The sequence below is a fragment of the Sapajus apella genome, unplaced genomic scaffold (genome assembly GCF_009761245.1).
Source record: "Sapajus apella isolate SASKATOON/1434 unplaced genomic scaffold, GSC_monkey_1.0 scaffold17, whole genome shotgun sequence".
Classification (NCBI taxonomy): domain Eukaryota; kingdom Metazoa; phylum Chordata; class Mammalia; order Primates; family Cebidae; genus Sapajus; species Sapajus apella.
Genome location: NW_022436957.1, coordinates 23,092,470 through 23,118,319, shown reverse-complemented (window position 1 = coordinate 23,118,319; position 25,850 = coordinate 23,092,470). Strand labels below are relative to the sequence as shown.

Sequence of the window (25,850 nt, the reverse complement as noted above, 5' to 3'; positions counted from 1 at the left end):
TGGAGATCTGTAAAAGTGACAAGAGCCACTAAGCCTTATTCCTTCCATGCTTCACCCCAGTAAGCAGAGCAGGCAACTAGAATATATCCCTACATAACAGACCAAATGTCCTTTCCCTAAAGCAAACGAAATAACAAAGCTGAGGTTCCTGATATGGATGTTGTTTCCTCAGAGTTAAGCCCTTTAAGGTGTTGGAAGATCTAAAATGCTGAAAGTTTACCACGTTTAAAGAACAAATCACAGTGTTTTCAGGAAAGAGCCATATTAATGCCTGGCTCTCATCCAAGAAGTACAGTCTGAGAGTATAAATGGTGCCCTTGAAAGTGTTTACAATTGGTAGGGTCGCCCCATCCTGAGTGTTACCTACATCAATTAGGAAAGTAAGTTGAGAATGCTAGCCGGCAAACCTTAAGGTTCCCAGTTCAGTTAAAATAATTCAGCCTAGTCCTTGTTTGGGAGATTTGCTAAAGTGCAGTCAACCCAATATGCTGCTTTGTCCATGCTCAGCTTGGGGGCATGACATTAGTCTGTTCCAAGGAAGGATTGAGAACGAAGGTGAGGTTGATATCAAGAGGCACGCATGTGCACATGTGTATGTGTGCAGGAGCTGGGATCATCTCCTGTTGTTTCTGACAGACCTCTCTATAAGGTAAAGGGGAAAGGTGGTTAGACTTATCTGGCTGCAAGTGGCCAGCCCAGCAGTCAGTTAAATTGAATGTCCTTGCAACTGTTTGGGAAACCTGCACCAGAATGTTTTCCTTGAGGAGGAAGGCTCCTGAGTCAGTCCTGACAGACAAAGATCATTAATGCCCTTCCTTTTTCTGTACAACCTTAGGTGCTAGGTTGTTGCTCTTTCTCTATCTCCACAATACCTGAATCTATCATTCTGGTAACTATAACTTTGATTTTTTTTTTAAATCATATCCTACACTCACCCAAACCTTTCATCTAGAAGGATCAGGTGCAAGAGGGACAAGGACATTTTTATGCAAGGTAACTGAAATTAGGTTTGAATCTCTTAGGTCCCATTTTTGCCAAGTTGCTCGCTATAGGTATACTAATAACTGGGGAAAGAAATGTGCTCATGTCCAAGAATGGTCAGGACAGAATTCCAAATTTTCAAAATAAGTCTATATATTTTCCCACCCCTTCAGTCCTAAACTCTAGCCAATAGATGACTAAAAGAAGGTGATCACTTTCTGGGGATAGCCACATTCAATGTGCAAGTTGTTGTACTCTGATGTAGGGTTTCTTAAATTTACCAGTATTGATATTTTGTCCTAGATAACTAGTTGTCGGGACTGTCCTATGCATTGTAGGATATTTAGCGGCATCTATGACCTCTATTCACTAGATGCTAGCAGCAAAGGCTCAGTTATGACAACCAAAAATGTATCTAGAAGATTTTAAATATTCCTTGAGTGGGCAAAAATCACCCTTGATTGTGAAACACTAATTAAAAATATGTAAAGCTCTATTTAAGGGCTTCCCTTATTATGTGGGTGTTGGGTCCACTTCCACTAGCCTGAGTCAACTTCTTTCTTTTCACTCTACTTGCAAGGGTCAAGTACACACAAAGACCGGGTTCATAATGCATTTTTAATAAAAGAAAATTGGCCTTGCTTAGGAGTATAGAGATCCGGATCCTCCCTTTCATTAAAAGGTGACTGAGTCATATTATTTGACACCTGTGATTCTCAGCCTTCTTATTTGTGAAGTATGGCAAATAACACTGTTATGGTTAAATTGTATCCTGCTAAAATTCATTTGTTGAAGGATTTACCCCCTTATACCTCAGAATGTGACTGTATGTGGAGTTAGAGCATTTAAACTGGTAATTGAGATAAAATTAGGTCATATGTGTGGTCCTAGTCCAACATGACTGATTACTTAGAAGAAGAGGAGATTAGGACATAGACACATAGAAGGGAAAGGGCATACAAAGACACAGGGAGGAGGTGGCCATCAACAAGCCAAGGAGAAGAAAGAAACTCAGAAGAAAACTCTGATGACACCTTGATTTTGGACTTCTATCCTTCAGAATGGTGAGAAAATAAATTTCTGTTTAAGCAACCAGTGTGTGATAGTTTGTTATGGCAGCCCTAGCAAACTAATAAAAACATCTGATAGGAAGAAGATAAGAGTATATATTTTATGAATACCACAGAATGATTAAGATAAAGTGTTCACAAATGAGATATGACAATAGCTATTCTTTATTGAGCATGCATTGTATGTCAAGCACATTGTCCTAGGTGATTTTCCTACATTATTACTAATCACAATAAACTTGTAAGGTAAATATGGTGGCCATGAGATGTGCCTTGTAGAAAGAGAGTATAGTTGACTAAGGACCCCAAGCACTGTGCTCTGAAATCATTGCCCTATTTCCTCCCAAATCACGCTTCCTAGGGCTGCCCCCATCCAGTGCTTAGCATGGCAGGGGTACTACAGCAGGCACATTCCTGGGAGTTGAAAGGCTCCTCTGACTGAAGATGTTAGTTTAAGGGCTTTCTGAAGGCCTTCCTGAACTCTTTTAGACTACACAGTGATCTAGGGTGTTTCCATCTTAGCTTCATTCCTTCTTCTTCACTTGAAGTCAGAATGCATCCTGACCTGATTACTCTCTCAGACTCCTCTAGCTTGCTCCCTGTTGCCTCTCACTGATATCTTCCCTGACAAAGTCCTTGTATGCTAAATCCTCACATGATGACTGTTTCCCAGAAAACATTGACAAACAGAGGCACACAGAAGTGTGTGCCCAGAATTACATAACAACTGCTAGTGGGACTATTCAGATATAAAGTTGTCTGACTCCATAGACTGAGTTTTTTCCCCAGCATGTATTGTGTCTCAAAATCTATATTGAAAGTACTTAAAAGTTTTAACCATTATATGTACCTACCATATGTATTTATTAATAAGGTAGCCATATGAAATCAATATAAGGTCTATGGACAATCTAAGCACATAAAGAATAACTGTCCCTCTCTCTGCTTTATGCATCCAAAGGTCATGTTGAGGTAACACTGCTTGAATTTCCCTTCACAGAAAGAGTACTCTGCAAACTATTTTCAGTATACCACTATGAGGTAGCTGGTGAAATTTAAGCCCCTGAAGCCAAGATTGGTAAAATAGCTAACTTTCATTACATCCCAAGCATTGTGCTAAGTACTTTATATATATTTATATGATACTTCAATAGTAACAATGGAAGCACATATCACCATTTCTCCTCATATATCCCTCATGCTAGAGTTTAGTTGTTAATTTGAGAAAAATATTGGGAATAGGGGCTTACTTAATTTATTAAGACTAAGTTTCAGCCCCATTGAAGAATGCTGGTATGAAATAAAAATCATGTCCAATTTTATAAAACTTAAAATTAAATATCTTGCATGAGTGGGTGTCTTAGCCACTAGACATGTGTCAATTCATGTTCCTCTCTAAGTTTCTAATGAATTCACTGTTTGCTTTCCTTTTCCTCTTTATTGCTTTGGAAGTTAAGTTATTCTTCTGATTCTAATCCAGTAGTTAGTTACCTTTAAATTGTAACAGGTACACTTCATCTTACACAGACTTAATTTAATCAATAAGTCTATCCTACTCTTGGATAATAAAGAAAAATATTTTATGTTAATCATTCCTCTATAGTATTGCGTAAGATTGCTGTTTTAATATATCTGACATGTTTAGCTGTTGCATTAGTCCATTCTCATGCTGCTGCAAAGAACTGCCCAAGACTGGGTAATTTATAAAGGAAAGAGGTTTAATTGATTCACAGTTCTGCAGGGCAGGGCAGGCCTCAGGAAACTTACAATCATGGCAGAAGGGGAAGCAAACACATCCTACTTCACATGGTGGCAGGAAGAAGAAATGCTGAGCAAAGGAGGAAAAGCCTCTTATAAAAACATCAGATCTTGTGAGAACTCACTCACTATCACAAGAATGGCATGGAGGTAACCGCCCACAAGATTCAATTACCTCCCACTGCATTCCTCCCATGATATGTAGGGATTATGGGATCTACAACTGAAGATTAGATTTGGGTGGGGACACGGCCAAACTGTATCAGCTTTTTATCTTTTTTTTTAAAAAAAACAAAACAAAAAACATAGTCTTGCTCTGTCACCCAGGCTGGAGTGCAGTGGCATGATCTCAGCTCACTGCAACCTCCACCTGCATTCAAGCAATTCTCATGCTTCAGCCTCCTGAGTAGCTGGATTACAGGCGTGCACCACCGTGCCCAGCTAATTTTTGTATTTTCAGTAGAAACGGGGTTGCACCATGTTGGCCAGGCTGGTCTCAAACTCCTGACCTCAGGTGATCCATCCACCTCGGCCTCCCAAAGTGCTGGAATTAACAGGCGTGAGCCACCTCACCCAGCCCATATCAGCTGTTTTTAATGGAAGGGTTTTGGTCTCCAAACTGTCGGAATCAGAAACAAACCAAATTTGAGATACGTTATTTCCTGCCCTACTGCAATGACTAAATTCAGCAATTATGTGGGTACTATTTAGAGAAAACTGCAGAAAACTACTTCTGTTGGACAGTTACTAAGGCAACTGTCTGGAAAAGAAAGACATATGAATGGGCTGAGGAGCCTGTTAAGCTATTCAATAATATTGAAATGTTTCTGCCATACACATTTTCAAAGATACTCTACAAAATCCAAAGACTGCTTTGATTTATCACATTTGACAGTGGAGAACATACAGTATTTTGGTGTATTTCCAAAGATTGTGAAATATAAAGAATTGCAGATTTATTTCATGCCTAAAATAACATAACCTGTGAAAAGCTATCCATATTTTTTCTCAGTTTTGAGGATTATTCTTTAAATGTAATTAAATTTTGTATAATTTCTATTGATAGTAAATATTATGATGTTTAAATGTATAATAGAGTTCATATTATGCGAAAAATCACACTATGATAGAGTTTAGAAAATACATCAGCTCCCCTTTGATAAATACATTTTTAATAATTGAATAATACATAATGGTTTTTATATATCTTCACTAATATTTTATACATAGAGGAAAAATATGTGGGACATGGATTTGGAATGGCTAACTTTGGGTCTTAATTGAAGGATTTTCTACCTATTAGGCTTTAGATCATTCATATAACCTGAATTTCAGTGTACTTATCTATAAAACAATGCTAATGCTACAAGTAAGAATGTAGGCAAAATTACAGAATGTTAAAATAACACTGGGAGGTTGATTAATATTGTCTACTTAGTTAATCTGACATTGTAACAGTTTCCTTTTTATACTTAACAACTAGTGCAGTTTCATTTTTATTTCTCACATAAAATATCATATCAGGTTATACAGAGATATAACCCCATATTGGTACCCTGAAATTAGATTGTAAACAATGATTTATAGTAACTTCTATATTTATTATTGTAAAGTATTCATCTCACATGTAAAAGAATTGGTGCATTTTTCTTTGCTTTTTTTCTTCCTGTCTCTCTTTGGAAATTATAAAATGATATTTAAGATATAAATATAACCTTCTTATAAAATACCTACTAATAAGATCAAAGTGTCCATTTAGTATTCCTGAAATCTAAGATCTAGCATCCCTACATTTTGCTCAGCATCCATCCTTGATTACTTTGATGTACATGACTTTGGTGTTCCATGGATTTATATAAATGTACCCATAGAAAATTCATAATATTGCTATATTAGTAGATATTTACTTTTCATCTTATCCATTCTCCCTCATCTTCCTTATTTCTAATAGGGAATTCAATTTCCAATTCTTAGCAAAGCAGTTTGCCTCTGTGACAGGCTGAAAAATATATTCCCTAAAAAAAAAAAAAAATGTATATCCTAATCCCTGAAGCCTGTGAATGTTTCCTGAAATGGCAAAGTCTTTGCAGATGTGACTAAATTAAGAATCTTGAGAAGAGAATATTATCCTGGATTATGTGAATGGGCCCTAAATGAAATCACTTGTATCCTTAAAGATGAAGTCAGAGGTAGATTTGATACACACTCAAGGGAGAAGACAATGTGAAGAGGGAGCAAACAGAGATTCGAAATTCTGGCCTTGAAGCCTGAAATGTTCAGGCCACAGCCAAGGACCGCCAGCAGCTATAAGAAGCTGAAGGAGGCAAGAAACAGATTGTTCCCTGGGGCCTCTGACATTGTAACAGTTTGATTTCCACCCAGTGATACTGACTATTGGAATTCTGGTCTCCAGAAATACAAAAAGAATTTTTTGCTGTTGTTTAATGCCACCCAGTTTGTGGTTACTTGCAACAGCATCCACAGTAAACTAATACATATTATAACAATTAAAAATACAAATTAAAATAATGAGATGTTATTCTGCACTTATGGGTGAAGATTTAAAATCTTGATGAAATATGGTGATGGAATAAAAGTTGGGTACTTTTAGACTATTTTACTGCAGTTTCTAAGTATCCATAGAAATAAATATTTAACCTTTGATTCATATATTATCTTCTTGGAATTTTTCCTACTAACATATTAAAAAATTTTGAAGAGACAAATGTACCTTGATATTTATTGCAGTATTATGTAGAGTAGCAAAATCTGGAAGCAACTCAAGTGTCCATCAGCTGGTAACTAGAATCACACATTATAGCATAGTATACAAATATGTAGCATCCTTTTTCCTCAGTTTCAGCTAAAGTTCCACTATTGGAAAACAAAATATAACAATATTTGCTAAAGTGAGGCACCAGTCCATTTATGCATATCATATAAACAAGTTATATGGCAGTGTGCAGTGGCTCACACCTGTAGTCACAGAAATTTGGGAGCTGGTGGTGGGAGGATCACTTGCAGCCAGGAGTTCAAGATCAGCCTGAGAAACACCAGGCGACATTGCCTCTACAAAAAAAGTTTAAAAGGAAAACAAAACATAATAACGTCAGAGGTGTTTGAACCAGAGCAACTCCATCTTGAATAGGGGCTGGTTCAAATAAGGCTGAGACCCACTGGGCTGCATTTCCAGGAGGTTAGGCATTCTTAGTCCCAGATGAAATATAAGTTCAGGATAAGATACAGGTCACAAAGACTTTGCTGATAAAACAGGATGTGGAAAAGAAGCCAGCCAAAACACACCAAAAACAAGATGGCAACAAAAATGACCTTGGGTGGTCCTCAGTGCTCATGATATGCAAATTATAATGCATGCTGAAAGACACTCCCACCAGACCACCAGAGCCATGAAATTTTACAAATGCCATGGCAACGTCAGGAAGTTAGGCTACATGGTCTAAAAAGGGGAGAAACCCTCAGTTCCGGGAATTGCCCACCCATTTCCTGAAAAATTCATGAATAATCCACCCCTTATTTAGCATATAATCAAGAAATAACTAAGTATATTCAGTCAAGCAGCCCATGCCGCTACTCTCCCTATGGAGTAGCCATTCTTTATTCCTTTACTTTCCTAATAAACTTGCTTTCACTTTACTGTATGGACTCCAGCAACCCTCTCTTGGGGTGTGAATTGGGACCTCCTTCTGGTAACAGTAATATTTGCTAAAGCAACAGTCCATTTCTGCATATCATATGAATGAGTTATATGTGCAGGCACAGTGGCTCACTTCTGTAATTCCAGCCCTATGGAAGGATGGAAGGTTGAAGTAGAAGGATCAGTTGAGGCCAAGAGTTCAAGACCACCCTGGGAAATATACCAAGACCCTGTCTGTGCAAACAAACAAACAAACAAACAAAACACACACACACACACACACACACACACACACACACACACACACAGTTAAATTAGCTGGACACAGTGGGAAGCACCTGTAGTACTAGCTACTCCAAAGGCTGAGTTGGAAGGATCACTTAGGCCCAAGAAGTTGAGAGACTGCAGTAAGCCATGATTGTGTCTTTATACTTGAGTCTGGGTGACAGAGCAAGACACTGTATCTGAAAAAAAGAAAAGTTATAAAGAAAATTTATGTGAACCTGAGCCTACACCTGAGACTATAAATGAGATTTAAATCGAGATTAGGTGACCAGGTGCTGTGGCTTACACCTGTAATCCCAGCACTTTGGGAGGCCAAGGCGGGTGGATCACATGAGGTCAGGAGTTTGATATCAGGCTGGCCAACATGGCGAAACTCTCTCTCCACAAAAAATTAGCCGGGCATGGTGGCATGCTCTTGTAATCCCAGCTACTCAGGAGACTGAGGCAGAAGAATCACTAGCCTGGGAGGTGAAGGTTGCAGTGAGCTGAGAATGTGCCACCACACTCCAGCCTGGGAGACATAGCATGACTCTGTCTCAAAAAAAAAACAAAAAAAAAAAAAACAAAAAATGAAGTTAGGCAAAGGAAGAATTTGTTTGCAGATGTTTGTATTAGTACTCTGGAACCTTCCTCTTACCTCATGGTTACACATACCTCTTGAACGGGACAGTGGTGCTTTTCATTGCTAGTCTAGTGAGAGGTGCTTTGAGAAAATTAGCTGGAGATTTTGAAATGTGTTCCTTGGAATTTGGGGGACTGAGTGTCCCAGTATTTGACTCTGTAGGTAACAAGGGAAAACTTGCCCTTCACTGTCTGAGGTTTCCCCAGACAAAACATAGAGTAATAAGAAAAATGGCAAATAAATTTATTAATGTGCACAGGGGAGAATCACAGAGTGATTATCTCAACCCTCAATGAGATACAAAAGCTTATACAGTCTTTTTTCAGAGGGGATGGGGAAGATGGGGAATATAGGTGTTTTTGAGGGATAATAAATGATTCCTAGGGCGAATGAATAGAGCAAGAAAGAGATTAATTTGAAAATGAGTCTCTTTGGAAATTGAATGAGCATGAGAGACAGACATCTCATGAAAGGGTCCATTCAGGCGTGGTTATAGTCTTCAGTTTTCTTTTCTGCAATAGATAATGGGAGGGACATTAAAAACAAATGTGATTCTTGGTGCGTCCATCAGATCTTTATATAGATAGGAGAAAAATCTCTCCTAGTGTTTGTTGATCTCTAAGGGTCTTTAATTCAAAATACTCATTGTATCAAGAAACAGTATTTTGGGGTGAAATATTTAGGTTTCTTCCAACTCTTACCTGAGATTTTTTAAGGGCTGTGGAATTATCCAGAGAGAAACAGGGTCATATTACAAACAAACTGCACTTCCACCTACAGAATGGTATGTCGATATCGATGGAGGCAGGAGATAGCCAAATGCCTAGGAAGATAGGGAAAGATCCCTGGAGAACCTCTAGCCTGCCCAGGTGATTGTGTACTGGCTGCTTGTCAAAACATTCCCACAGGGAAAAATTCCATCCCTTAACGCATGTACAGTAAGGGAAATAAATCCGTGTGGAGTGGCTCAGAGTAAGGGCCCGCATGCACACTGGGGGAATGGGGTGGAACCACCAGGAATTTGCACCTTATGCAGGGGAGGAGCCTAGCTTCATCTCATGTGTAGTGGCCTGGTTTTCGTTCTGTCAGGTTGGAGCTGGCTGGCGGGACCCCTCTCTTTGCTGAGAGCTCCCCTTTTGCTTAATAAGTTTCATCCTCCTCACCCTGCAATGTGTCTATGTGCCTAATTTTTCATGGTTGTGAGACAAGAACCCAGATTTAGCTGAACTCAGGAGCAAAAAATCCTGCATTATTTTGTGGCCTATATGGAGACATGAGGAAGGGTGAGTAAGATGCAGACCAAAAATCTCTTTCACTTTCATTTCTGGGCCTTCTCATCCTTAGACGCTTCCTAAAGGCAGTGGCAACTGCCCCCTCCATATCCCATCGCTCTTGGGGGTCAGGAATGTCAGCTTCAGTCCAATCCAGTGTTTTCTATGGCATTTTCCTTCTTTTCTCGGGGCAGAAATGGCACCTATCTATTTTTTTTTTTTTACAACATTGGGGGCATTCAGCCACAGGCGTGTGCTACATGGGACAGATGGGTGAGCAGTGGCTCCCCTTTCCCCTTCCCTCCCCGCTGGGGCGCATGGCCATGTATGCTGCATGTATGTGCAGCCTACATTGGCCACTCATGACAGGACTGAGCCACAGCTGCTGCGCCGGCCCCAGGGCAGTCTTGGGGACCAGAGGCTACACACTGCTGGCTATCCAGGGTTTTCCTGCTCACTATCCCCTCCTGCCAGGCGCCCATGGAATATTTTCTCCCCTCGTTGAGCCAGGAAAGAGGAAACAGCGATTAAAAGTTTCTTTCCTTGTAGGAAAAAACCCTTTGGCATAAGAATGAGGTTCTTTCCCCAGGCATCTTCTCTGCCCTGCACTTAACTGTTTTTGTTTTTTTTTTTCTTTTCTCCACCCTGTCAGGTGTTAACTTTTATGTGAGAGGTTTTTTTGTGTGTGTTTTTTTTTTCCTTTTTGCAGGTGTCTTGTTAGGCCAGTACCCCAATTCACAGGACACCCTCTTTCTCTTCCTTGTTTGAGAAGGATGTAATTCCGCAGCTTCACCTTAGCATTTGGCTTATGACGAGGAGGTTTATAGCCAGTCTGGTGAGGGGCACCTGGGAAATGACGAGTTCATGCACCTCCCTGAGGCAGTTCTTTTGTCCCAAACTCAATTCCAGCTTCAAGTAGAAGCCTTAGGATAGAAAACTGGATCTGAGGAATCCAGAGGCAGATGACAACAGAAGTTAAAAGGCATGGCGAGTGTGAGCATGACTAATGGCTGCCAATTAAGTGAAGACTTCTGTTTTATGGATAGAGGTCATGCTAGTTTCCATGGCATAAATGAAGTCTAGGGAACTCAAAGGCTACTGACAGCAGAGGGAAAGGCAGCTTGTGGGTAAGAGAGGAGAACCTCGTCCACTAGGACCCCTGTTAACATGGGTGAATGCCATATTGGCACTCATGGGCAACACCCTGTCAAGGTTACCGGGACCTGGGGATATGAGGATGGAAGAAGGAAAGAGGACATGTTTTCCTTGTGCCCCTCATGTACCCCCAATATTCACTAGGAAGAGGAAAGAACCAGAGACCTTGCTCCCCTCTTTCCAGAAGTCGCCATTCATCTTCAGTCTATACCTTTCGAATGCATCCTGAACCCCTGGAACGCCTTTGAAAACATGCTTTGTTTTTTCCTTTTTTCCTCCTTTGTCCTCCCTTCACAAATAATTGTGTCTCTGTGCTGCAGAACATTCCCCTCGGATGCCTCCTGCAAACCAGAAAAAGTTAATTTCCTAAACCTTAAACTGGTTGGCTTATAATTGATCTCGAGGGAGGGGAACCCAGAAGCCTGATATACTGGCAAAAGGGTAAATGTTTTTTTACCAGTTGGATTTTGGCCTCTCTCTCTCTGTACAAACTGGTAAAATGAATGATAAGGATCACTGTTTATATTCTCTGTAAAGTTTTGACTAATGAAATAGAATTTATGAGGTTGGCCTGAGGCTGCAGCCAATTTTGTGTGTTTTGCATGTCTCTCTGTATGGTTCTGTCAGAAAGATGGATACCTTGGGATGGTATACAGACCTGGGACCTCATAAGCCCACTGATCAAGTCAGCCCAGCAAGCTGGCCAGTAATAAGCTTTGCTGCCGGCCTCCATCTTGTTTTATGTTCTTGGGAGTGTGACCTGTAGCCACATGGCAGAACTTTGTTTTAGTTTCTGCCACTTGACAATGGTGGCCCGGGTTCAATCCTGGCATGAAAAATGAGTACTTTTGAGTTGATATCTGTGTGACATTTGCCATTTGCTGATTCTTCCCCTCCATGAACAACTTTCTTTCTTACATTTTACTTTCTGTGAGTTAACATTAAAGGTTATAGATTTTGTAAAAACTGCTTACCACCTCTTTGAAAATACCTCGTACATTTGTGGTTAAGTCATAACCATAATTGAGGCCTGTTAGTTTCACCTGTGAGATTACTTTTGTTAAAGTTCCAAATCCAGAAAAATCGACAGCTTAGCATGGCTAAAGTCAGGTAATAAGGAATTTAAAAGGATTTTCTTAAAGAACGCTCAGATTAATTAAAAGTGGATATCCAAGCTATAGGTATATTTAAAAGGCCTTTATGCTTTTTTCTTCTTGGATCTTGTTTTGCTGGAAAAGGCTGTTTCTTTCTCGGTTGATTGAATTATTTTTCTCCATTTTGGCTTGCCACCCTTAATGCACGCATGAGAGGCTCTAAGATAACTTCCGATGGCCTGTGACTCCTTGGGAGAAACAGAAAAGGTGCCACGGATTCCATTTTGGGAAGAAATTTCTGTTTTCCTCATGGAACCCCAGGAACTAAAAGAAGATAGATTCCTCTCAAAATCTGTTTTTGTCTTCTAGCTATACCTGATAATTGAGCCCTGGAAACAGCACACTTTTCTAATCTTGCTCTTAATGGGCTTCACCTGGAGTCCAACAATCCAATTAGGGGATTGACCAACAAAAAATCTTATAATTACTGGATTTTCCTCTGTCTTCCTGTGTAGTTATAGATGTATTGTGTATGATGTCTATAAAAAAGAGCTCTAATTAATTGGCTTAAAGAAAAATTAGTGCTTAGATCAAATTTTTTTTAAGGAAAGACAAAGGCTGTAATACTTTTTAGTTCATGTGACTTTAATCTTTGAGAAATAAAAAGTCTTAATGATTATTAGTAAAATACAAATTACATTAAAATGTAAATTGCTGGTCTAAATTATGTGGGTCAGATACTAGGTTTGCTAAATGTTTTAAGGTTATAAAAGACTTCTTTGGCCTTTGAGAAGTGTTCAGCTTGCCTGCTTTAACACTTGGTAAGGCCTGGGGATATATGGAATTTACCATGCCCTTAACTGTGCTGGAAGGAGTCAAACTTTATCAGTGCCTAGTGCATAATTTTAAAAACTTACCAGATTTTACATTAAGCTATGGAGGGCCCCTGAAGCATCCAGAAGAGAGGTAAACAGGGTTATTTGACTTATTTAGGTACACGTGATTGCCAAAATGATGTTTAATCTTCCTCAGGTTATATTTTAGGGAATAATACTAATATATGTTCCAAAATTGTATAGGGTTTCTGAAATTCTGGTGTCTGAGTACATGCTATCAATCACAATTAAGGTTATTATGTTAAGTTATTGTAAACCACAGAGATAACCAAATTTATCTGTCAATTGTGTATTTAACTGTAGCTACCCTAGACATTTTGTCATTCAGAGACAATTGTCTTATTTTGATCCTTTTCAAAAGATTATTTATAATCAGCTATAGGACTTTGACAGGTGCTCTCAAATGCAGGTTTCTTATAACTTTGTAGATTGTGACATTGGAATAAAGGAAAATAGTACAGGGGTAATGAAGAGCTGAAATGTTCATGAATATCAAGCAAAACAAGGGTTAACAGAATGGACTGAACTAATAGAAAACTGAAGCAATCTTTTTTAACTTTTGCTTAAAACATTGCTGATCTTTGTTTTGTTATCAGAGTCAAGGAAACTTATTTTGAGGTAATTACAATCTTTAATAATTGAATAAGGTAGACTCCTGTGAACAAAATTTGGAGCATGTTTGTCTCTCTCTGCCTGGTTCCTCTAAAATTTGGAAAATATCTGAGTATTCTTAACTTATGGCAATATGGTTATTTGCATCAGTGCAAAAAGAAATCCATTATCTTTTGCCAGAGGACGCAATTAGAGAAACTGGTTGTTTTACCAAGGCTTTAACTGGAAAGTTATGCTTCCCTTTAAGGAATCAAGCTCCACTTGCAGAGCTGATAAAGCCCGTTGGGAAAACTGACCTCAAATCTTGTCTACACAGTCCCCGTACAGGGTTCCTAAACTCTGGTGAGTGAGGAATATCAATTTCTAACAGGCCCAAGAACCCCATATTCTTGGGAGCTCGAGAAGAAAGGAATTCACCCAACTCATAGATATTTAAGGATACAAACCCATGGCTGGGCTCCACTTTAAAAAGTCCTATCTGAGATTCCATCAAAGCCAATTTTAAAAGCCTATGTAAAAAGAACTATTCTTGTGGCACTTTATGCAAATAATCAGGCCAAGTATAAGACTAAAGGTTATTTTGCAAACAACTCAGTCCTATTATGATTTGTTTTTAACAAAAATGAGGACTGGAGAGACAGAAATTATGTTCGAAAACTTAGCATGCATTTGTCATTAAATTCTAGATTCATTAGTTGTTTTTAAGTTTTTTGCCTAAGTTTTAGACTAACCCTGCTTATTCCTGTAAACCAACTAGTGATCTCTGACTGCAGCTCAGAAGAAACAAAAAGGGATAGGTAATATAAATGTCTGTATCGATATTCTAGTTCTGGGCAATTAGCCTGCAAATCCTGCCAGGTGATGGGAGTAGATAGGGTGCCCATAACCCAGAGGTTTCCTTTCTTGGGAAAATAAGATAAAGGGAGCTAGCCAAAGCTAAGCCCATGCACCCAAATCTTAGCTAGCATAGCTATAGCCATCAGTTATCTAGGCATGTCAGCAGCCTCAGGATTTTTGAGCTGTCCTTATCCCCTCCCTTGTTTCATTTCGACACATGTCTTCTAATAACCTGGTTTGTCTCTTCTGGCCTTCAGGCCATCAAACTCCAAATGATCATGCAACCAGAGCCCTGGACAATGGCCCCTTTTTACTGGGGACCCTTAGCGAGGCCTCTGAGGGGGATCTGAGTGCCGTTTTCCTAAAACAGTGCCCCCTATCGGCAGAAAGCAGTTAGGATCAGTCATGGTCCTTATCCTTATCCTTGTCCTAATGGCAGTTAGATGTACTTCTTTAGAGGGGGGAATGACAGAGACAGGAGATAGCCAAATGCCTAGGCAGAGAGGGAAGGCTGTGCCAAGAATCTCAAACCCGCCCAGAGCCTTATACATGGGGGGCTTGCCTAGACATGCCCAAGGTGAAAATTTCCATCCCTTGACACATGCATAGTAAGGGAAGTAAAGCAATGTGGAATGGCTCAGAGTAAGGGCCCACTTGCACAAAGGGAGAATGGGGTGGAGCCACCAGGAATTCACACCTTATGCAGGGGAGGAGCCTGGCTTTTTCAGCTCATGTGTGGTGGCCTGATACTCAACTTGTGAGGTGGGAGCTGGTTGGCGGGGCCACTCTCTTTGGTGAGAGCTCCCCTTTCGCTTAATAAATTCCATCCTCCTCACCCTTCAATGTGTCCATGTGCCTAATTTTTCCTGGTTTTGACAAGAACCCAGATTTAGATGAACTAAGGAGCAAAAAATCCTTCATCAATATGGGATCAGAGAGAGAGCAAGAAAATAGCTTGAAACCATCTTAACAGGGACTTGGCCCAAAACAGCTACCTGAAAGAGAGATGGAGCTCCAGTCTAGAGAGTCTGCTGGGTAACTTAACAGACACTAAGGAACATAAGAGCCATTACACACATCATGTGAATGAATTTCTCACAAATCCTTAAAATCACCTGGTGAGAAAACAAGCTATCCTTGAACAACTGCCAAACCCAGAGATTGCTGGCTGAATAAGTCTGTACTCTAAACCTCTCCTCCTGGAATTGTCAGAAACTATTATTAGTTACAAAAAGAAGTGTATGTGGGAGAAAGAGAGACAGAAAAGAGGGAGATGTGGCGTGGGCTGGGGGAGTCTCTGGTTCTCTCTTCAGGTTTCCCACCTTAAAAAGAATCAAGCTGGTTTGTGAGAGCACTTTGGAGATTCATCTCTGGGGGTTCATTGCATTGAACAATTTATTATTCAAATTAGATATGCTTATTGTCTAAGAAAATTATTACCATTGGTATCTGAAAATAACTATAAAAAGTTATAAATATTATCCAAGTGAAAAAGAATTTTTCTTTGAACCAGCTTTACTACCTGTGGTTTTCCTCATTATTTCCCACATTATTGAGTTCAATAAATATTTGACATGTGTTCACTTTATAACTTTAATTTTTGAAAGTTATTCTTGCCAAACACCCTATCCTGAACATGCATTTTATGCCTGTGGGTGCAAAGATTTAAGGGGTAAAAATTTGTTCTGTGGGTTTATTTGTGTTATAATTGTGGTTAATATAGAATTGATCAAAACAATATTGTACATTATACATTTTTATAATTATTAAAAAGTAAGGTTTTCTGACAATTGTAGTTTCTAATGAAATAAAATGTGATAAAATTACCATTATTTATTATCTGACAGCTAACACATTAATTTTTGTTAATGGGTGTTAGAAAATATTAAACATTGTACAATATGAAATAAGAATTGATTGTTAAAGGAATAAATATTTCATCATAGAGTCAATAAAATAGGTTTTAACTACATTATCGAAAGTTTATACTAAATCTGAAAGAAATCACATAAAACTTATTCTTTTTTTTTTTTTTTTTTTTTTTTTTGAGACGGAGTTTTGCTCTTGTTACCCAGGCTGGAGTGCAATGGTGCAATCTCGGCTCACCACAACCTCCACCTCCTGGGTTCAGGCAATTCTCCTGCCTTAGCCTCCTTAGTAGCTGAAATTACAGGCACGCGCCACCATGCCCAGCTAATTTTTTGTATTTTTAGTAGAGACGGGGTTTCACCATGTTGACCAGGATGGTCTCGATCTGTTGACCTCGTGATCCACCCGCCTCGGCCTCCCAAAGTGCTGGGATTACAGGCTTGAGCCACTGCGCCCGGCCATAAAACTTATTCTTAAATTGTATCCAGTATGTCCTGGAAATTTTCCACTTGAAACCTCCCAGTTCCACATGACAGTGTAGCTATTAGGATCACTAAGCAATATTGCTGTGAAAGGTGATTTTTCTTGTGGCTAATGACTCACTCTTAGGGATGAATATTGACAGAAGCTGAAAAGAGTTGTTCATGTTTATGTATGTGAAAAAATGGTATTTTAGACTTTCATAATTTCTTAATAAATCTTTACTCTTCTCTCATAGGACTGTCATTCAAAAGAGATGTGTTAATTAACAACAGTCTGATGGAGAAGAGAAACCTGCAGGGGAGAATTCTTTCCCAACTCAACTTTTTCTTGTGTGTGTTTTCACATAGTCTTCTCTCTGTACATGTCTGTGTCTGTGCCTAAATTGTCCCTTTTTATAAGGACACCAGTCATATTGGATTAAGTCCCACTTGCAGCTTCAGCACTTCAATCTCAGCCTCTGCCATCACATAGTTTCTTTCTTTCCTGTGTTTGTGACTTTGTGACTCTTTTCCTTTTCTGATAAGGCTCTGGTCATCATATATTAAGGGTCCAGTCCCCTCCAGTATGACCTTGTCTTAACTTAAATAATTACGTCTGTGTATTAGGTTGTTCTAGCATTGCTATAAAGAAATATCCGAGACTGGGAAATTTATAAAGAAAAAAAGTTTAATTGGCTCACAGTTCCACCAGCTGTGCAGGAAGCATGATGCTGGCATCTGCTCAGCTTCTCGGGAGGCCTCGGGAAAACTTACAATCATGTCGGAAGGCAAAGGGGGAGCAGCACTTCACATGGCCTCTGGGAGAAGGAGCAAGAGAGAAGAGGGAGGTGCTGTACACTTGCAAACAATCAAAATTCATCAGAACTCATTCACTCTACAGTACCCGAGGGGGATGGTGCTAAACCATTCACGAGAACTACAACCCCATGATCCAATAGACCCCACCTCCAATACTGGGGATTACAATGCAGCATGAAATTTGTTGGGGACACAAATCTAATCCATATAAATCTGCAGCATCCCTATTCCAAATAAGGTCACATTCTGAGGTGTGGGGATTAGAACTTCAATGTACCTTTTTGGATTCAAAAATTCAAAATTCAACTCATAGTGCATACTAAAACATAAATGAATCTCAAAACAATCATTCTAAGTGAAAGAAATCTAACAACAAAGAGTATATACTAATATAATTCTACTTATATAAATTTCCAGAAAATTAAAATTAATATTTAATGGTGTAAAGCAATTTAATGGTTGCTTAGAAATGGAGTGACTTTAAGAGCTCAAAGGAGGGATTATAAAGGGCCATGATAAAATTTTTGGGGATGATTATATGTACATTACCTTGATGGTTTCATGAGACGGTATATATTTTTAAATTTATTAAGTTGTACCAATTAAATATTGAAGTTTATTTTATGACAATTATACCTCAATATTGTTGTTAAAAATAAGTGCAAGTTTTTATCTTCCTAAAAAGTGTAAAGTATTATTCTAAATTTTATTTTCAGCTTTTTTTTTTTTTTAGTATTGTACTTTAGGTTCTGGGGTACATGTGCAGATCATGCAGAGTTATTGCATAGGTACACACATGGCAATGTGGTTTGCTGCCTCCATCCCCCTGTCACCTATATCTGGCATTTCTCCCATGTTATCCCTCCCCAACCTCCCCAACCCCCACTGTCCCTCCCCTATCCCCCCCAACATACCCCAGTGTGTGATGCTCCCCTCGCTGTGTCCATGTGTTCTCATTGTTCAACACCTGCCTATGAGTGAGAATATGTGGTGTTTGATTTTCTGTTCTTGTGTCAGTTTGCTGAGAATGATTTATGTAATCTTTGAAACTGTCATATAAAGGGAAAAGTCATGTGATGTATTAACTCACTATTTACATATGGGTTTTTTTTTGCACAGGTAGACAAACTTGCTGTTGGAGGGATAGTATAAATTATTTTATCTAGAACTCTAAATACCATGTAATTTTAAAATTATTATTGTAATGGTCTAAAATATAAATGCCTGGACCAAAGATATCCCTAACATATGTTCCCAGAAAAGTTTTAACCCAACTCTACCCTCATTAAATTCAAATGAATGTCAGGCACTTTAACTGATTTTACCTTTCAAAGAACAAAGCATATTTTACTGTGTGAATATTAATGGTGGTCTTGGTTTAGATATTAATTATTTTTGCACTCCTCGTTTTGTGTATGCATATTCCATCACAGAATTAGTGCAACAGTCAGGTGACAGGCTGTCTATTGTACAAACCTTTTAACCATAATGGCAGCAAAGGGATCCATTTATATTACAAAGCCAGAGAATGATAAATTCTGTTGTTTACCACAGGGAATTATTTGGCAATAAGTTTGCTCTTGGTATTTCTTTTTATCCACCCACAAGGACTTGAGAGAAATGGAGAAAAGGAGTTTCTCCAAATCTATTCCCATCCTCTTCTGTTTTCTACCTATTCTCTGCTGATTATTTTGCTCCTTCCTCAATTTTTTTCTCTCCCATTATATTGAGACTCCCTTCTCATTTAAAGGCAGTGTTTCTCCTGATACGGTAAAATTACAAGAAAATGACGCATCACAAAAATGTTTAGGTATTTAAATATTTTTGTTTTTTCCTCTTTTAAAAAATTATTACTTTTATTTTTGTAAAGGTTTTTAATTCTTTCTTTTAGGTTTTTTATTCCTTGAAAGATTATATGGCAAAATAGAATCAAATGTTTAAACTGAGAGCTTAAAAAAACACCTATCAATGTTCCCCTTTCCATGATCCAGATAAATCTGTTTATTCTTATTTCAGCTTTCAGAGTTTATGTTCATACATGACATTTGTTACAGATGAACTCTATAAATGGTAACTTTGCATTTATAATAATATTGCATTTATAATAATGAGAATAAAATGTGTAATTTTGGAACACATTTAATAACATGTTTTACAAATAAAAAAGTCCTTAATCATAAGCTAGGTTAGAGCTTAATATTTCATGTGAAATATTACGATTTTTGTTGTCAAAAATATCTAGCAATTAATAAAATGTTCTAATATGCAGAAAAAAGGGAAAACTGCTTATTTAACCTTATATTTTTCTTAACAACATTTTATTTGGTAAGATGATACAGCCTTTATTCCTCATGAATCAAGACTAAAATATCAAAAAAACTCAAAATTTCAAGAATAAAATATCTACTGAGCTTATAGTTATCTTTGTCAAGTATACTATATTTTATAACATATCTCATATTTAAAATGTCTTATATAAAGAATCCAATTTTTATTCTTTAGGAACTCCTTGAATAGGTGTTAGTTTTTTTTTTTTTTTTTTTTTTTTTTTTGAGACGGAGTTTCACTCATGTTACCCAGGTTGGAGGGCAATGGCGCGATCTCGGCTCACCACAACCTCCGCCTTCTGGGTTCAGGCAATTCTCCTGCCTCAGCCTCCTGAGTAGCTGGGATTACAGGCACGCACCACCATGCCCAGCTAATGTTTTGGATCTTTAGTAGAGACGGGGTTTCACCATGTTGACCAAGATGGTCTCGATCTCTTGACCTGGTGATCCACCCGCCTCGGCCTCCCACAGTGCTGGGATTACAGGCTTGAGCCACCGCGCCCGGCAGGTGTTAGATTTTTTTAAGAGTAATTGATTTTTTTAAAAAAGTTAACATTAAGTAGTTTGGCTGATGAATCTTTACAGATAGCTTGCTACATTTTATTTTAGAAGTCTTTTAGCTTTATTTTCCTGGAGCATCAAGGAGTAGTTATTGAACTAGTTACTTTTCCACTTTCTTCATAGCTATATTTCAGTCCACCTTGCATGATGCTTCATTCTTTACCAATTTTTGCTTCATTTTAAATTGATGCTTTATGGCCAACTTCTTTTGTGGGCAGTTCCCCTGATGAAAACATACATAGTAAATTGTTATTACAGAGACTTATATTGTAGTTAAAATGGTGAAAAATTAATGATTGCATGCTTAAATGTCACTTCTGAAAAACCTTATTCTAGCATCCCTCTTCATAGGCTAATCAGAATTATTTACTCCTTCCACTGAGTCCACTTTGTTCTTACTATGAGTATAATATCTTTTATTTTTTAAAAATTAGTTTTATATATGCATGCCTCTCCTTTAGATAACAAGCTTCTTACAGACTAGGTCTAGATTTTACTAAAATTGATACACCTAACAGGTAGGAGATCCTTAATAAATATGTATTGAATTAATACACAAATACCCCTTGCTCTCCCTTCATACATACATACTCATTAATGGCACTGTTTGACTGTTATAAATATATTAATTTTAGTGCATATATTTTTTCTCTTTTCGTGGAATTTTAGTCAGGATTTGGGAAGATACATGTCCTGTGTCTGACAGTGAACATGTTTTCACAAAATATATTAATAAAATAGAATTTTGCAAGTAATATAATTTTTCTAGATTTATATTCAAAATACATGGAGGCCAGACATGGTGACTCATGTCTGTAATCCCAGCACATGGGATCCCAGCACTTTGTGAGGCCAAGGTGGGAGGATCACTTGAGCCCAGGAGTTTGAGATCAGCTGGGCAAGATGGCAAGACCCTGCCTCTACAAAAATTAAAAACAAAATTAGCTGTGTGTGGTGGCATATGCCTGTGGTCCCAGCTACACAGGAGGCTGAGGCAGGAGGATTGATTGAGCCCAGGAGGTTGAGGCTGCAGTGTGCTGTGATCACACCACTGCATTCAGCCTGGGTGACAGTATGAGACCCTGTCTCAAAAAAATAAAGAAAATATATGGAATAGGGAAAGAAATGTATTTATAGAGAAAATATAAGTAAATATGACAAATGGCTTCATAAGTAGTCTACTTTTAATTATTGCTAACTGGATATGTCATTTCAGAGAGGAAAATATATAGTATATATCTTTGCAGATGCAAAGCTCATTCATGATACATGTAATCTTTTTCTTTTTTGTTTTTTTCAAGACAGGGTCTTACTCTATTGCCTAAGCTGGAGTGCAGTGGTGCACTGCAGCCTAGACCTCCCAAGCCCAAGAGATCCTCCTGCCTCGGCCTTCTGAGTAGTTGTGAATACAGGTGCACGTCACCATGCCCAGCTAATTTTTTTTTTTTTTTTTTGAGACAGGTTTTCGCCACATTGCCCAGTCTGGTCTCAAACTCCTGCTCCCAAATGCAAGCCATCTGTCCCCCTCAGCCTCCCAAAGTGCTGTGCTGGGATTACAGGCATGAGCCACCACACCCAGCCTTCATGATACATTTAATCTAATGAAAGCAGTGTTTGTCTTTTCATGTGTGTGTGCATATAGTTGTATCTATGAATACAAATCATAGGATTTGCAATTTTCCAGTAACAATGAGTTACAGAAATTAATCATACTGTTATGGCAGTTATAGTGTAATTTTGAATTACACTCCCTGTTGCTTCATCATGTGCTTGAATAAAGAATATGACTATAGTTAGCCAAGCATGGTGGCTCATGCCTGTAATCCCAGCACTTAAAAAGCCGAGGCAGGCAGATTACCTGAGGTTGGGAGTTCGAGACCAACCTGACCAAAATGGAAAAACCCTGTCTCTACAAAAAATTAGCTGGGTGTACCGGCACATGCCTCTAATGGCAAGTACTCGGGAGGCTGAGGCTACAGAATTGCTTGAACCCAGGAGACAGAGGTTGTGATGATTAGAGATCGGGCCATTGCACTCCAGCCTGGGCAACAAGAGCGAAACTCCATCTCAAAAAAAAAAAAAAAAAAAAAAAAAAAAAGCATATGACTATAGTCATACAGATACACATTATTTTCTTATCCACTCCCGGAAGATAAGTATAATGTTATCATTTTACACATATATAACATTATATACTTTTTTTTCTATAATCCCTTTACCACACAAACTTCCTTATCCCATGTTGTGTAAAATGATGAAGAGTCATTTGAACCTTTGGATTCTTAGGAAAATACAGTGGTCATTTCATTCTCTTGTCCTAACCTCACTACAGGATATAGGGAGTCAAAGCTGTTCTTATGTCCTCTCCACAATTCCTTTCCCAGTCACACCCTAACTTCCTTCTCACCCTGAATAGAAGTAAAGACCTTTAGAATTTATTGAGATTGACGTTTAGAGCTCTCGTAGACTGGCAGACTTGTTTTCATTCTTCTCTTTTATTCTTTATTTTTAGTACTTTTTATTTTTAAATCTTAAAAACCACATTATGCTTATATGTAGGGAAATTGATTTGAAATGCCTAGGGAAACTGGATGTTAAAACACATCAGGGGAGGTTTGGTGGTGGTGTTAAAGAGAGGTCTTGCTGTGTCCCTCAGGCTGGTCTTGAACTCCCAGGCTCAAGCAATCCTCTGGTCTCCCAAGTAGCTGGGACTACAGACACACCACCGCACCCACCTTAAACAATTCAGTTTTGTAGCAAATGAAGGAAATGACTAAATGATTTCTAAGTCAGCCTGGAGCAAAGTACCTACCTAAGAGCTGTGCCAAAGGAAAAATTCATATCATAACCAATTATTCTGTTGTCAAATGATGATTAAATTATAATGTTAATTCAGGGCAACCTCTAATATCACTTTTTGTTTTTTGTTCATAGGAAGAAAGGGAACTGTCATTTAATGACCGTCTATTATGAAACATGATCTGTGCATTAGAAGTGTTGTGTGGCACTAATGTGTGGATGAATTTATGAAACATTTCCAGAAAATGAATAGCTCTGGAATGTGGGCACGTGGATGGCCCCTGGCCCTTTGTGACATACCTGGCCACTGCATTACCCTCTCCGCATCCCTTTTAGTCCACTTGGCCAGGATCCCTGTGATTGGTGGCCAAATTTGTCCTTTGCTCTTCACTCTAATAACTAAAGGGTAGGCTTGTGACATATGATGCTTAAGGCAGCTTTGGGGCACAGATAGTAATGGACCTGCTTGGTCACATGCTTTCCTCTGAGCCGAACATTGGATAGGGCCGCATCTACCTTGGGACTGGCCGTCTGATAAGGGTACATTTGTCAATGCATGAACATATCCTTTACTTTCCTGGTGTTCTTGTCCACAAATTTATGGACTTTCTGAGAGACAGTAGGGATTATTGCTAGGCCCAGCCCAACTCCTATGTAGACTACTGAACTCTAGAAATTCCTTAATATTTGAGAACTTCCTATAAGAATGAATAACCAGGACACTGAGTAGCTGAATTGAATGTCAAAACATTTTACAAGCATTCTGATTGGAATAAGGGTAAAGCTGAGTGCATTTATTGCCTATTGATTCAGTATTACTGTATGGAAATATTGATGTTTTTGATTGGAGGCTCCTTTCATTTCCTACTACTCCTAACTTCATATTCAACTCACTGAAAATTTTAACTGGAGCATTTTGAAGTACATTTATGTTCCTTTATATTCTTTCTTTCTTTTTTTAAAAAATTACATCAACATGGCTTGAATGAACCTCCTGTCCTGGGGAGATTGCATACAAATGTGAGATTTCTTATTATCACAACCCAACCAATGCCTACTTTAATAGATTCTTACAGGAACTTAAGCAGAATGGAGTTACCACCATAGTAAGAGTATGTGAAGCGACTTACAACATTGCTCTTTTGGAGAAGTAAGGCATCCAGGTTCTGGACTAGCCATTTGATGGTGGCACAGCACCATCCAGCCAGATTATTGATAACTGGTTAAAACTTACGAAAAATAAATTTTGTGAAGATCCTGGTTGTTATATTGCAATTCACTGTGTTGCAAATTTGGGGCAAGCTCCAGTTGCTGGTTGCCCTAGCTTTAATTGAAGATGGAATGAAATATCAAGATGTAGTACAGTTCATCAGACAAAAACGACATGGAGCTTTTAACAGCAAACAACTTTTGTATTTGGAGAAATATTGTCCTAAAATATGCTTGCACCTCAGAAATGCCAGAAATAACTGTTTCTTTCAGGAAAGGGTTGGGGGGCTTCCCAATGCTATAGCCTTGCGAGTGAAACTTGACATGGAACCTTATTCATTTTATACATTAGCTATTATGGAGGCTTGGTGGATAAGACTAATTTAGCTTATATAAGAAAGAAGCAGTTTTAGAAGCTCACAAGCCTGTCAGATTTGGAACCTCTGTATTTGATGTTATTTTGACATTTAATAAAAATTTCTAGGTCTTCGATATCTAAAAGGTGTTTTTTGCTTGTATCAGTGGTATCTTATCAAGATATAAAACATTTAGAGAAATGAGGTGCCAAAATACCCAGAATAATCGTATACTTTTAGTCTCATAGAGACCTTAGGTGATTTATACCTTCAGTAATTTAAACATTGAAGGGAAGACATATATGGCCACCTGCTCACTTTGTGTTTATATTTTGCACATTCAAATTGATAACATAGAAGGATTTGTACAACCATTGATTTTGCTGTGTTTCTACAGTGTCTTAGGTGATTAATTTGTTCCTATAAATTTCATTTTTTTTGTTATAAAAATTTCTATTCTGAAAAATCACACTCATATCTGGCTGATAGTTCAATCTACATTGCACAGATGCAGCTGTATTTAAAGTCTCCAAACAAAAAAAGGGTTATGCTTAATTTGAAGTTTGCACTTTGGAGTGCAACTTACAGAGAATGGCTGAGAAAATAATGGGAGGGAACTACTAAATCTAGTAAAATATTTTCTATGTCACATACAACAAGTAATTTAGTAAATGTTTTAAATTTAGTAAGTATTTTTAAAAGGTGAAATGCTTCGTCATTGTAGCTATAAATTTTATAATAAATATTTTAGGAATCCTGTAACGTTTTGTTCCATGTCTATTAGAAGTTATTTACCAAATATTATTTGTATTGGAACTGAATTAACTTGTATTCATTTATTTAATGTAATAGGGAAAAGAGTAATAAATTAATATCACACAGAGTTTGTTTAAAATAAATATCAATATTCATAATAATTCTCTTTAAAGTGATATCACATGATGTTACTACCAATATTAATATGTACCCATCCTCCTTTGGAAGGCTTTCCAGACATTCAAAAGGTCTTGGGTGTTGTGATCTAAGCTCTATCTGCATTAGAGGGCACCTCAACCCAGTAACGCTGTGGTTCTTATAGACTCAGAGGTACTTTAAGAATGGTTTTGGACAAAATCTGGGAGAATTCTCTGGATTACCAGGAAGACAATCTTGTTCCCTTCCCTTACTTTCTCCAAAACACACAGAATCTCTCTTTCTCTTCCAAGCCACATGG

At 38.2% G+C, this 25,850-nt stretch overlaps 1 pseudogene; it reads left to right on the top strand.

The window, feature by feature from the left end:
• Positions 1-516: 516 nt before the first annotated feature.
• LOC116556592 lies at positions 517-24,668 on the top strand (annotated as a pseudogene).
• The last annotated feature ends 1,182 nt before the right edge of the window (positions 24,669-25,850 follow it).